We start from the raw sequence: 13,485 nt of genomic DNA on the forward strand, positions 1-13,485 counted from the left end.
TCCTAAGATCAGGTGTGAAACATGAAGGGGCAGTCTTGTGGACCAACACCACCGGGCTCAAGTACCCCTAATGCCATCATCCTGGAGACCTCCTCCTTAATGCTGGCTCTCACTTTATCTGACAACCTTTAAATTTAGTTCTATACACATGTACTGTGCTGTCCCCAGTATTAATATCATGGGTACACCATGTAGTGAGTCCTGGGGTAAGGGAGAACAAAGAAACAAAGAGACAAACTGACCCAGCAACTTGCAAAAGTCTCTCTTTTGGTCTAGGGTCAGTTTAGGGGAGAGACTGACACCCTCCACTGACAAATGTTTCTTCTTGAATGATAGAAGATCAGGGAGAGGTTCACTCTCCTACTCCATCATCTGTAACCAGGAGCATGGTAATCTCAGACTGCTCAAAGTGGGGCTGGAGGAAATTTACATCTAGGACTCTCAAGGGATTCCTAGGAGTTTTGAGGTCCACCACGTAGGTGACATCCTTTACCTCATACGGGCCAGACCAGAAGTCTTACAGACCTCAGGGCTCCTTGGGCTCCATTACTCACTCTTTTTGGCCATTCTGGTCATACCACTGTTTCATGTCCTGGCTAGCTTTTAGATTCTCCTGGCTGAGTTTCCGGACGCAGGCAGTTTGGTTGCAAAAGGCCAGCATCTAGCTGATCACATCCTGGGGGCGCTCCTGGGAGCTTGCTCCCAATCCACTTTTACCAAACTGAGAGGCCCTCTCGCATGGTGCCCATACAGAAGTTCAAAGGGGCTGAAGCCAACCTCCTCTGTGGTATCCCCAGTATGCAAACAAAATACATGTTTGGAGGACATCCCCCTTTTGGCTTATGGGCTTGGGTAGACCCATAATCAGGTCTTTGAGGGTTTGGTTGAACCTATCAAACAACCATTGGTTTGGGGGTTGTAAGGAGGAACTTGTACATTTCCCCACACTCCTTCCACATGGTGCTCATATAGTTAGACATGAAGTTGATACCCTGGTCAGATACCACCTACTTGGGGAACCCCGCACAGGTAAAGCTCTCCATCAGTGCCCTGGCTACAGCAGGTGCAGTCACAGTCCTCAGAGAGATAGCTTCCGAGTACTGGGAGGCATGGTCCATCAAGTCCAGAACAAATCTGTTGCCCATGGCTGTCTTGGGTTCCAAAGGCCTAACAATGTTGATGCCCATCCTCTAAAAGAGGAGGATAATGACAGGAAAAGGTTACAAGGGGGGCTTCCAAATCCTTCCTGTCTTGCCACTTGCCTGGCAGGTACAACGTGACCTAGAGTACGGATCTGAGGCCTTCCTCTAATGTGGCCAATAGAAGTGGGTAACAAGCCTGTCAAAGGTCTTGTGTTGCCCCATGCGACTTGCCACTGGCACATCATGAGCCAGACCCTGTAGGAAGGTCCTTTTGAACTGAGGGACCACAAACACACCTGCTGCACCAGGCTCAGGAGCCTTAAACCCACAGCACAGGAGTCCATTCTCCCAATATGACAGGTGCTTCCCAGAAGCGTCACCAGCTGCCAGGTCCTCAATCTGCTACCGCAGACCAACTAGAGTAGGGCACTGCTTCTGCGCCTCTCAGAATTCCTCCCCCTTCATGCCGCCAGTTATGCAGCTCAGACAGGTTCTTCAGTTCTGCCACTTCCTCCCTTGCAGGTACCAGGGCATCCCCCTCAGGTTCATCCTCCTCCCAGACTGTAGGAATCTCAGTCCATGTCCTTCCTTCCCTGGCTCCAATCACACTTCAGGGGGTTATGCAGCCATGTGTGAGGGCTTAGGACCACCCTATTTAGGACCACCCTGTTGAGGCAGCTCCTCTCTCCCATCCTGCCCAAGATGGGCCATCAACATGCAGATGTCTCCCTTGTATGTGGCTGCCTAGAGGGAATGCACATAAGCACAGCTGTCACCCAACCCGATTTGTATACAGAGACAGACAGAAGCACAGCATGGTTAAAGTAAGAAAAATCCAACTTTCTAAAAGTGCCATTTTCAGACTTGCAACTTCAAATCCTACAATTCCCTAAGTTGTGATTTTAAATTGTGAGTCCAGAGACACCAAACTCAAAATATCTATCTGGGCCCAATCGGAAATTACACTAACAAAATGTAATAAGGCAATCCCAATGTTAAGCTATGGGAGAGATAGGCCTTGTAGGAGTCAAACATGAATGGAAGAGGTTTTCAAGTACCCTGACATATAAAACTTAAAATTATATGTCCAACTTTTTAAATACACCACACCCTGCCTTTGCGGCTGTCTAAAGCCTACCTCAGGGTGACTTCTATGCATTACAAAGGAAGTTTTGGGCCTTGTTAAGTGGGTTAAGTTGCCATCTTGATATGATAGTTGAAAACTACATATACAGGCTTTGCAATGGTAGACCTGAGCCATGTTTGAAGGCCCACTGAAGTGGGTGGCAGAATCAGTGCTGCAGGCACACCAGTAGCATTTAATTTGTGGGCCCTGGGCAATGTAGTCCACTTCACTAGAAACTCATAAGTAAATTAAATATGACAATTGTGGATAGGCTAATATTACCATGTTTTAGGGAAAGAGCACATGCATTTTAGTGCAGGTCAGCAGTGGTAAAGTGCCCAGAATAAATATGGAGTCAGGGCCTATATAAAATGGAGTTTGTCTTAGGGACTTTATGTCTCACTGAGCTTTTCTAGTCATAGACATCATAGCCTAAAAGCGGAGAAAAAATGGATTGCTTAAGCCTGAAGCAAAAATAAAAGCAGCATTGGACCTGTTTTATAATAGGTTCTGTGGCTAGAACAGAGCACCTTGTAATGGATCATTCTAGAAACTGGCAACCAATGCGGCTTCTGGTGAGCCTCGGAGAACCTGTCAAATTTCCTGAAATTCATGACAACTCATGCTGCCTTATATATCCTGAACATCTTCAAACTTGTAAATAGGTGACTCAGAAAGGCCAACGTAGCAAGCATTGGTATGGATAAACCTTGAAATTATGTTAGCCCTAACAGCATAAGCTTTCAAATGGCACACAGACAAAAGAAGGTTTTTATTCAAGCTCTTCATTTGGAGCTAACAAACAAAGTATCTGCAACAGTAGGATGAGGCAGATGAAAATGCCATAATTGTAATGATGTCTGACACCATTCAATACAGCCACAAGGGCAACCTCAGTTTCTCACCCACACCTTTCACTCACTGGCTAGCATCTGGTAACTGCTGCTCTTCAACATATTGAAAAAGCTAGTGAGTCAGACCCTCTCACTACTTTTTTGGACTGCTGTCAAACAACAGATAAGCCTATAGCTAATTTCCACCCTGTGGTCCATGTCTGACTCATTTAAAAGGAGATTTTTGACTGCTTTCATCTATACACTAGTGATAGTGCCAGATGAAAACAAGTGTTAAGGATGAAGGTAAGAGCAGGTGTGAGAACCGCAGAAAAAGATTTTGGAGTCCTGACTGGATATGCATCATCTGAACTATTAGAGACTACAAAGTTACTGCAGTTAGAAAAATGGGCAAACTAGGTGGGCTTGGGGACCCCAAACTGACGCTAATATATTGTTATGTGTCGGTTTGGGTATCATCATGATAGAAGCACAAATACAGATTTGGGGACTAAAGCTATGGTTCCTACGTATCTATATTTTGGGTGATAATTAGTGCACACAGTGATTCCTGCTACCCTGGTGTGGGGTATTGCAGGGGTATGTAATTAACTTCACCCACGTTCCTCTCCTGAGAATGAAACATAACATGCAGAATTATGTGTTTGCCGTGTTTTTCACTTCATGATTTCCATTTCAGTCACAGCATTTTATCTGATAAATTCCCTCATGCTTTTTTCTGGTAAAAGCTGCCAAGAGAAAATTTCAAAATATGGTAATTGATCCACAACTCAGAGTAACAATCTGTGTATTAACATCCCATTGTGCATGCATCTGAATTTAAAATACAAATCAGGGTCTCAGTAAAGTGTGTATATTTATAACAAACATTTGCAATGCAATAGGCATTTGCTTGAGTTAGAGCTATTGGCATTATAACTGCATAACTTGACTTTTCTTGCCACATCAATTGGTCAAACATGTCACATACTTTGGTCCTTTCTACCACATCACATCAGTAGCCCTGCATCTAACTAAAGTACTTCCATTTGCCTTGTTCTACTAACTGCATCAAAAAATGAAAATGTTGTAATTATTTATTATATTTATTTATATTATTATTTTGGGTTCCCCCCACCTAGTGTGGGGACCCAGAGATGACACACAGAAAGAGTGTGCCCTGCTGAACATTTGGATGGTGGTCCCATTGTCCTAGGACCACCCCACAGTGAGTTATGGACAAACATGTTTTGTAAAAGGAATGCCCCGCAAAGCATTGTGGGTGAGTTTCCAGCTGCAGTGGCAATCCGAGAGCTATTGTTAGTGCAACTAGTCATTTAACAACACAAAGGGCATCCTTACGAGTTTGGTGGGCTGCCCACCAAACTCGTTCTCTCATCAAGCCGCCTGTGTGACCTGAACACCGCCGGCCCCATTAAGAGTTCACCGCAGGGCTGTTTCCGCCCGCCGGGCCCTGCATTGAACAGGTTTACCATTGACGCTGGTTAAATTAGCCAATGTGGCGGAGCGGCGGTGCAGCAGCACCCGTCGCGCATTCCACTGGCAGTAACACCTGACGCTCCCATTTCCCCAGCCTTTCCATGGCGGTGTAACTGCCATGGAAAGGCTAGCGGTATGGGGACTCGTAATCCCCGGGGCAGCCCTGCTTGCACTGCTACCCTGGTGGATTACAAGCACCGGGACCACCAGGCGGTGTCGGCGGTTGGACTGTGGCAGCTCCACCACGGTCATCATGTGGAGGTCAGACCATCACGACTGTGGTGTTCCAACCACCACCGTGGGTCTGGCAGTCTGAAGACAGCCAGACTCATAATGAGGACCAAAGTATCTGAAAATCGTCTGTCACTTTCCCCTTCAACTAAAGTAAACTGAGAGCATAAGTGTCAAATGCATTGATTTCTTAAGCTGGGGGATTGACACAAGGCATATGGGTGATACAAATGTTGATTTCAATACTGACAACAATATATAGCGCTCTGGTAACCCAATCCGTGCATGATATCGGCTACTTTACACTTGTGATTTCAAAAGCAGTTTGAAACCCAAAACAAATAAATGCCAGGGCATTAAGTAGTTCTGACCAAATAAAGGTAATTAAACAGATTTCATGGGGCACTCCTAATACGAAGGAAAATATGCGTTCTGACTAAAGGATGCTGTGCCTCTAATGAAAACAAGAGATTTGTGCACATTGAAACATTTCTTGCCAATGCTTTGCCTCGGAATGCGTACCTACCACGCGTCAGGACTGTACAAGCCTATGCAGCTTTACTCCTCCAAGCAGCATCCTTTTTGCAGGCTCTGGGAGTCGGCCATGTAGCAGCTGGAAACTGAGCAAAGTGCCATTATTTTTCATAAGGCTTGGACTTACAACCCACTGACTTCCTTGCTTGCTTCTGAAAGTGACCAACCTCCCACAAACACTGATTGATTTCCTCGTTGGGACCGAAGCTCAGCTCTTTCAAAAGTGTGAACGTATAGTAAATAGGCAAACAAACAAGTAAAAGTAAATCAGCACGCTTCTAATGGCTTGGAACAGCAAAGTACACAGCTTTCAATGAATAAAACTACTAACTGAAGGACTTCTAAGCCCTCAATACTGGGCTGGTAGTCATCAGACTGCCAGCCTTGCTGTGGTGGTCTTACTGCCACAGACCCAGTGGTAAAGACCGCCATTTTACAAGTTGTAGGGCAGAAGCCAAACCTCCACAGTGCCGCCTGACCCCTGGTGCGGTCACACCGACATGGCCAGCAGTGAGAACCTCCACCCAGGCATCAGGCCTCGGAATGCTGGCCGGATTACAAGGCTGCAGACCACCAGGCTTTCTGTGGCAGTCACACCGCCACGAAAACCCTGGTGGTAATGCACGCGGAGACAGGAATCCCCATTCCTGTTGCCAGCAAACACATGCACACAGGTCCTGTTGGACTTTTTGCCTTACGCAGGGTCATCCCCAGTCTTTTTGCCTCCTTCCTCCTGGTTTTTCTGATCTCTCGCTGTTGGCTCTAGGACTCTGAGCATTTTATCACTGCTCACCAGTGCTAAAGTGCAGGTGCTCTCCCATCTAAAGTTGGTAAGATTGGCTTATACCTAATTGGCATATTTAATTTACCTATAAGTCCCTTGTACAGTGGTATCTCTATACCCAGGGCCTGTAAATTAAATACTACTAGTGGGCCTGCAGCGCTGCTTGCGCCACCCACTGAAGTAGACTTTCAAACCTGTCTCAGGCCTGCTAGCGCAGGGCCTTTGTGCGCAGTTTTCTGCCACAGGGACCTGGCATCTAAATTTACTTGCCAGGCCCAGAACTCCCCTTTTGCTACATGTAAGTCACCCCTAAGGTACGCCGTAGCTAGCCCTATGGGCAGGGTGCCATGTATGTAGAAAGGCAGGACATGTGCCATATTGCATGGCCTGTCCTAGTAGTGACAAACAGCCTAACTTGGTGTCTCACTGCTGTGAGTGCTGCCTTCTCATAGGATTGCATTAGAAATGCCCTACCTTATGTGTAAGGGGTATTGTCTGATTTATGAGGGGTAGCGTAGGCGTGTTTGGTATGGTTGTGATGGTGATAATAAATGCCGCTTACTGGTGTGGGTGTATTTTTTATTACTATCACAGAAATGCCACTTCTAGAAAATGCGCATTTATCTGTGCTTATGACTCTGGTGTTTTGCAGCTTGACTCCAATCCACGTCTGGACAGAGTGACAGTTGGGGCTTTGTGCATACTTTTCAGACAGCCTGTACACAGGCAGGGTGGAGGTGTCACAGAGGTGCATCTGCAGACTGAATAGTCTTCCTGGGCTGAGAGAAGGGAGAGACGGGGCACACCTGCATTTGTAAAGACTGTGCCTGGCCTCACACAATAGGGTTGTTAATCCCCCACTGATGTTTGGAGCCTGTGCTGAAAGGAGAGAGGGGGCACTCCCAGAACCAGTTGTAACTGGCTGGAACCTCCTCTCCCTACCATTGTAAAACACTGTAAGAACTGACTATAAGTACAGGGGAATTTTCCCCACAATTTGAACACTCTTGGAAATTGAACCTGGACACAAGACGCTGCTGAATGGACTCACCAGGAAACCGCCTTGGACTGCTGCTGCTGTGCTAACCTGTGACCTGCCTGGTCACTAGGAGGAACTGCCATCATCTGCACCCCTTGTGCTGGCCTGTAGCTGGACCCACCAGCCTTGTGCTCCTTCCTGCTTCATTGTTCCTAGGGGCAGGGTGCCTTGGCCCCTGACCCCTGTAACTTTTCCCTGCACGAGGAGTGCTGCCTTGATATCCCCTTTGCGCTGAGAGAGCCCTCTTCTGTGCCCTCAGGCACTTCAAGGCACCTGTTTCATGCTGGAATCACCGCCGCAACCCAGGCTATAAGTATGGCCTTAGCGCTTTGAAAAGCGCTTCCTGGATGGCTCCCGGTAATCACGGTCCCCGAAGGGGCCCGTCAATGGTCTAGAGGAGGTGCGTGCCGCCCTCTTCTCCTCAAAAGGATGTCAGAGGCCTCCATTTTGCACATAAGAGCGCCGGGGGCCCCATTGTTCATCTTCTAGGCACTGGAGGTGCCTTCATCAAGCCAGGTACTGTTAAAGGAACAATATATAGAACATAAGTTCTTACTAGACACTTCGTCTGATTTATATGTTGCCTACCTGTTTTTGATGGTGTTTCATAGGCGTATGCAAATGTTCCTTTTATGGGCATGACTTGCTAATATGTTTCCCTAACTTGCCATATTTTTTTCTAATGTTCCTGGATGGCCCCCAGTAATCACGGTCCCCGGAGGGGCCAGTCAATGGTCTAGAGGAGGTGCGTGCCGCCCTCTTCTCCTCAAAAGGATGTCAGAAGCCCCCATTTTGCGCATAGGAGCGCCGGGGGCCCCATTGTTCATCTTCTAGGCACTGGAGGTGCCTTCATCAAACCAGGTACTGTTAAAGGAACAATATATAGAACATAAGTTCTTACTAGAGACTTCTTCTGATTTATATGTTGCCTACCTGTTTTTGATGGTGTTTCATAGGCGTATGCAAATGTTCCTTTTATGGGCATGACTTGCTAATATGTTTCCCTAACTTGCCATATTTTTTTCTAATGTTCCTACTATGGGCGTTTTATGATATTCTTATGACAAGTGTTCTAATGTGATAACGTGTTTCCTGACTACTGCTTATGTTGCAGAATACTGAGTAACCTGTGTGTTATGTGTGACTACTGCTAATTTGCAGAGTAACTAATGTGTAACGTTCTGACAACTGCTAAGGTAGCAGGATATTACTGATATGTGATGTTTGGTCTGATAATTGCGTTGTGTACAATACAGTATATTTTCATATAATCTGGTGTTGTGTTTCCTTTGTGGTGGGGATGTTGCGTCACATGTGTGTGTGTGTTGTGCAAACGCTTTACACATTGCCTCCAGGTTAAGCCTGACTGCTCGTGCCAAGCTACCAAAGGGGGTGAGCAGGGGTTATCTTGGATGTGTAACTCCCATGCCCTGACTAGAGTGGGTGGGTTCTGCCTGGCTGAGGTGCATACCCTAGCCAACCAGAAACCCCATTTCTAACATTGGTGGCAGCGGTGGGATAGGACTTGCGCTTGCACAATACCATTGTGACTCATTATTTCACTACAAGGATTGTGTTTGGACCATCACATGTTTGACTTCTCTTAACTTTCTCTCTTTGGTCATTTTTCCTGTTTTCAGGTCTCACGCTTGGGTATTGTGGTTGTCACATTTGAGTTATTTGTACCTTTTCAAGATGGGACTTACCTTTGATTTAATGGAGCTGCCGTTTTACACGCAGGAGGAATTAGAGGGGTTCTGGAGAGAGAGAGGGCTGCCTGTAGAAGGGGACCTCAGGAGATCTCTGAATTTCTTTGAAAGGTTTATTACATATACCCAGGGAGGGAGTGTGCTTAGGGGGTACCCAGAGGATCCTGAGTGTAGTGAGGGTTCCCAATGGGAGGGCTCCCAGACCTCATCCCAAGAGAGTGGTAGAGAGACTGATCAGGAGGGTGAGAATGACCGGTTGGGGACGCCAGTTGACAGGGAAGGCCCCAGTGATAGGGAGTCCCTTGCTGGGTCCAGTGTAAGAAGCAGGGCTACCTCTCATTCCTTGACGCCTGATGAGCTAAAAGATAGGCGGGAAGAGAGGGACCTGAAGTTACAGTTAGCGCGCCTAGCTGTTGAGGAGAGAAGGGCTGAGGTAGAGAAGGCCTTAGTACAGGAGAGGATGGCAGAGGCGGAGAGGGCCTTTGCCAGAGAAAGACTCGCTCTAGAGCGCAGTCTGAAGGTTCTGGACTCACCAGTGCTGCAGGTGGAGTCCAGTGGTGGCAGCAATGTAGAGTGCTGTAGCAAAGATGTTCCTCACATTCCCACAGATCTGGTACCTAGGTTCCAAGAGGGGGGTGACATACGTCAGTGGTTAAAGGAATATGAGTGGCTCTGGTAGAGCGCAGGATCCCTGAGAAGGATTGGAGAACTGGCCTAGGGAGCTTTATTCCTGAGGAGGTTAGGGATGCCCTACTGACTCTAGAAGAGAGTAACAGGGAGGGGTACTCCACTGTAAAAAATGCACTGATTGTGAAGTATGGTTTTTCCCCTGAGGAATACAGAAAAAGGTTTAGGGGTGGTAAGAAACTGTGCCACCAGTCTTGGGAGGAGTTTGTGGAGGATTGCTGCATTGCACTAGATGGATGGGTGAAGGGTAGCACAGTAAACAATTTTGAAGGGCTGTTTAATCTGATTGTCAGAGAGCACCTGCTTCGTTGTTGTTTTTCAGAGTTACGCCAACACTTGTCAGTGTTTGAGCTCTCTGACCCCAGGGAGCTTGCAAAGGAGGCAGACTTCTGGTTGCGTACCAGAGGGTCTGGTGTGGCATTAGGGGGTGTTCCTAATGAGAGTGGTCTAGGTGTTTCCCAACCAGGTGTGGTGGGAAAGTCTTGTGTCCCAGGTAGGTCCCAGTGTATTGGGGCGGGTAAGGCACCCCATGTCCAGTCTCAGAGGAGAGAGAATGGGGTTGGGCTGAGGCCCAGGGTACCCGAGCTCCAGTCCCAGGTCCTGGAGGGTTCCATGAGTGAACGCCAGGAGGTGAGCCTAGCCTGTGCCGTAGGGCCAGCTGTTCAGAAGGATCCCATTTTATCATTAGGACTTAGGCGGGTGGCTGGTGATAGCGTTCCACCGGTCCTGGTGTCTGGTAGTCTCGCTCTACAGTGGAGGAGGTGGAAATCCAGGCATAGGGTTGAGAGGAGGCTGCGGGGCCCCAGTGGAGAACCTGGAGGGTCAGGGGTCAGCTCTGAGAGCAGAGCCCCCCAGGAATGACCTTGGTGAGACCATTTCTGGGCTGGGGGGGATCCAGACTCTGTCAGATGGGCAGAGGTCAGTAGACCTGCGCCAGCCAGACTCTTGTGTGGCCCTTGGGGAAGGTGTTTCCCTGGTGGGGGTAGGTGTGCCCCCCAGGAAGTCCTGGTGCACCAGGCAATGATTCAACCGCTGGGTGGCGACTCTGGGTTGGATGATCAGGTTCAGGGGGTAAACTCTGACCTGATGGGGAGTAGGTGTGCTCCCAAGGAAGTCCTGGTGTGCCAGGCAGTGGTTCAACCGCAGGGTAGTGACTCTGGGTTGGATTGCCAGATTCAGGGGGTAAGCTCTGATCTGGTAGGGGGTAGGTGTGCTCCCAAGGAAGTCCTGGTTCGCTGGGTAATGGTCCAGTCTAAGGGTGTCGTCCCTGGACTAGATAGACAGGTTCAAGGGGTAAACTCTGACCTGGTTGGGGGGGCGGTTAGTGTGCTCACCCCCGTGTGAAACTTCTGGTGGCTTCTCCCGAGGTGGGGAGACGCAGGACTCTGGAAGTGGGGTTCAGGGAGGGGGAAGCCTGCCCCGGACCCCGGTGCAACCCAAGGGTGTCGTCCCTAGGTTGGGTGGTCAGTCGCCAGGTAGTGATCCTGGGCTGGCGAGAGAGTTGTGCAGGTGTGGATTCTGGTGATACCCCTCCTAGGAGAGGAGGGCAGGATCCTAGACGGAGGGGTAGAGGGAGGAGAGCCTCGCCTCTAGCCCCTGTAGAACCTATGGGTGCGGGCCCTAGGTTGGCGGATCAGTGGCAGGGTAGAGCCCCTGAACTGATTGGAAATGGAGTGGAGACAGGTTGCTTTGCACCTTGGGCTACCGCCCCCCACTCGTTATGGTTTCAGAGACCAGAGGCTCCTAGATGGCCTGGGACCTGGTTCTGGTGATTGGCAGCTAGAGAACCCCCGTGGGTTAGTCTAGGCTGCCTGGGAAGCATTGACAGAGAGATCCAAGTGGAGTCAGGAAGGCGTAGAACTGGAACATGCCCCTGATGTTGTGGGCCGGGGTCCTTGTTCTATCGCCCCAATCAGGGAAGTACATCAAGGTATTGATTGTTCTCCCCTGGCTTTTGGCTAGTAGGGGGTTGTGTTGGACTTTTTGCTTTACGCAGGGTCATCCCCAGTCTTTTTGCCTCCTTCCTCCTGGTTTTTCTGACCTCTCGCTGTTGGCTCTAGGACTCTGAGCACTTTATCACTGCTGACCAGTGCTAAAGTGCAGGTGCTCTCCCATCTAAAGTTGGTATGATTAGCTTATACCTAATTGGCATATTTAATTTACCTATAAGTCCCTTGTACAGTGGTATCTCTATACCCAGGGCCTGTAAATTAAATACTACTACTGGGCCTGCAGCGCTGCTTGCGCCACCCACTGAAGTAGACTTTCAAACCTGTCTCAGGCCTGCTAGCGCAGGGCCTGTGTGCGCAGTTTTCTGCCACAGGGACCTGGCATCTAAATTTACTTGCCAGGCCCAGAACTCCCCTTTTACTACATGTAAGTCACCCCTAAGGTACCCCGTAGCTAGCCCTATGGGCAGGGTGCCATGAATGTAGAAAGGCAGGACATGTGCCATATTGCATGGCCTGTCCTAGTAGTGACAAACAGCCTAACTTGGTGTCTCACTGCTGTGAGTGCTGCCTTCTCATAGGATTGCATTAGAAATGCCCTGCCTTATGTGTAAGGGGTATTGTCTGATTTATGAGGGGTAGCGTAGGCGTGTTTAGTATGGTTGTGATGGTGATAATAAATGCTGCTTACTGGTGTGGGTGTATTTTTTATTACTACCACAGAAATGCCACTTCTAGAAAGTGTGCATTTATCTGTGCTTATGACTCTGGTGTTTTGCAGCTTGACTCCAATCCACGTCTGGACAGAGTGACAGTTGGGGCTTTGTGCATACTTTTCAGACAGCCTGTACACAGGGAGGGTGGAGGTGTCACTGAGGTGCATCTACATACTGAATAGTCTTCCTGGGCTGAGAGAAGGGAGAGACGGGGCACACCTGCATTTGTAAAGACTGTGCCCTGGCCTCACACAATATGGTCTTTAACCCCCCACTGATGTTTGGAGCCTGTGCTGAAAGGAGAGAGGGGGCACTCACAGAACCAGTTGTAACTGGCTGGAACCTCCTCTCCCTACCATTTTAAAATACTGTAAGAACTGACTATAATTACAGGGGAATTTTCCCCACAATTTGAACACTCTGGGAAATTGAACCTGGACACAAGACGCTGCTGAATGGACTCACCAAGAAACCGCCTTGGACTGCTGCTGCTGTGCTAACCTGTGACCTGCCTGGTCACTAGGAGGAACTGCCATCATCTGCACCCCTTGTGCTGGCCTGTACTGGACTCACCAGCCTTGTGCTCCTTCCTGCTTCATTGTTCCCAGGGGCAGGGTGCCGTGGCCCCTGACACCTGTAACTTTTCCCTGCACGAGGAGTGCTGCCTTGATATCCCCTTTGCGCTGAGATAGAGCTCTTCTGTGCCCTCAGGCACTTCGAGGCACCTGTTTCATGCTGGAATCACTGCCGCAACCCGGGCTATAAGTATGGCCTTAGCGCTTTGAAAAGGGCTTCCTGGATGGCCCCCAGTAATCACGGTCCCCGGAGGGGCCAGTCAATGGTCTAGAGGAGGTGCGTGCCGCCCTCTTCTCCTCAAAAGGATGTCAGAAGCCCCCATTTTGCGCATAGGAGCGCCGGGGGCCCCATTGTTCATCTTCTAGGCACTGGAGGTGCCTTCATCAAACCAGGTACTGTTAAAGGAACAATATATAGAACATAAGTTCTTACTAGAGACTTCTTCTGATTTATATGTTGCCTACCTGTTTTTGATGGTGTTTCATAGGCGTATGCAAATGTTCCTTTTATGGGCATGACTTGCTAATATGTTTCCCTAACTTGCCATATTTTTTTCTAATGTTCCTACTATGGGCGTTTTATGATATTCTTATGACAAGTGTTCTAATGTGATAACGTGTTTCCTGACTACTGCTTATGTTGCAGAATACTGAGTAACC

The sequence above is a fragment of the Pleurodeles waltl genome, chromosome 8, assembly GCF_031143425.1.
Source record: "Pleurodeles waltl isolate 20211129_DDA chromosome 8, aPleWal1.hap1.20221129, whole genome shotgun sequence".
In the NCBI taxonomy this organism is placed as follows: Eukaryota; Metazoa; Chordata; class Amphibia; order Caudata; family Salamandridae; genus Pleurodeles; species Pleurodeles waltl.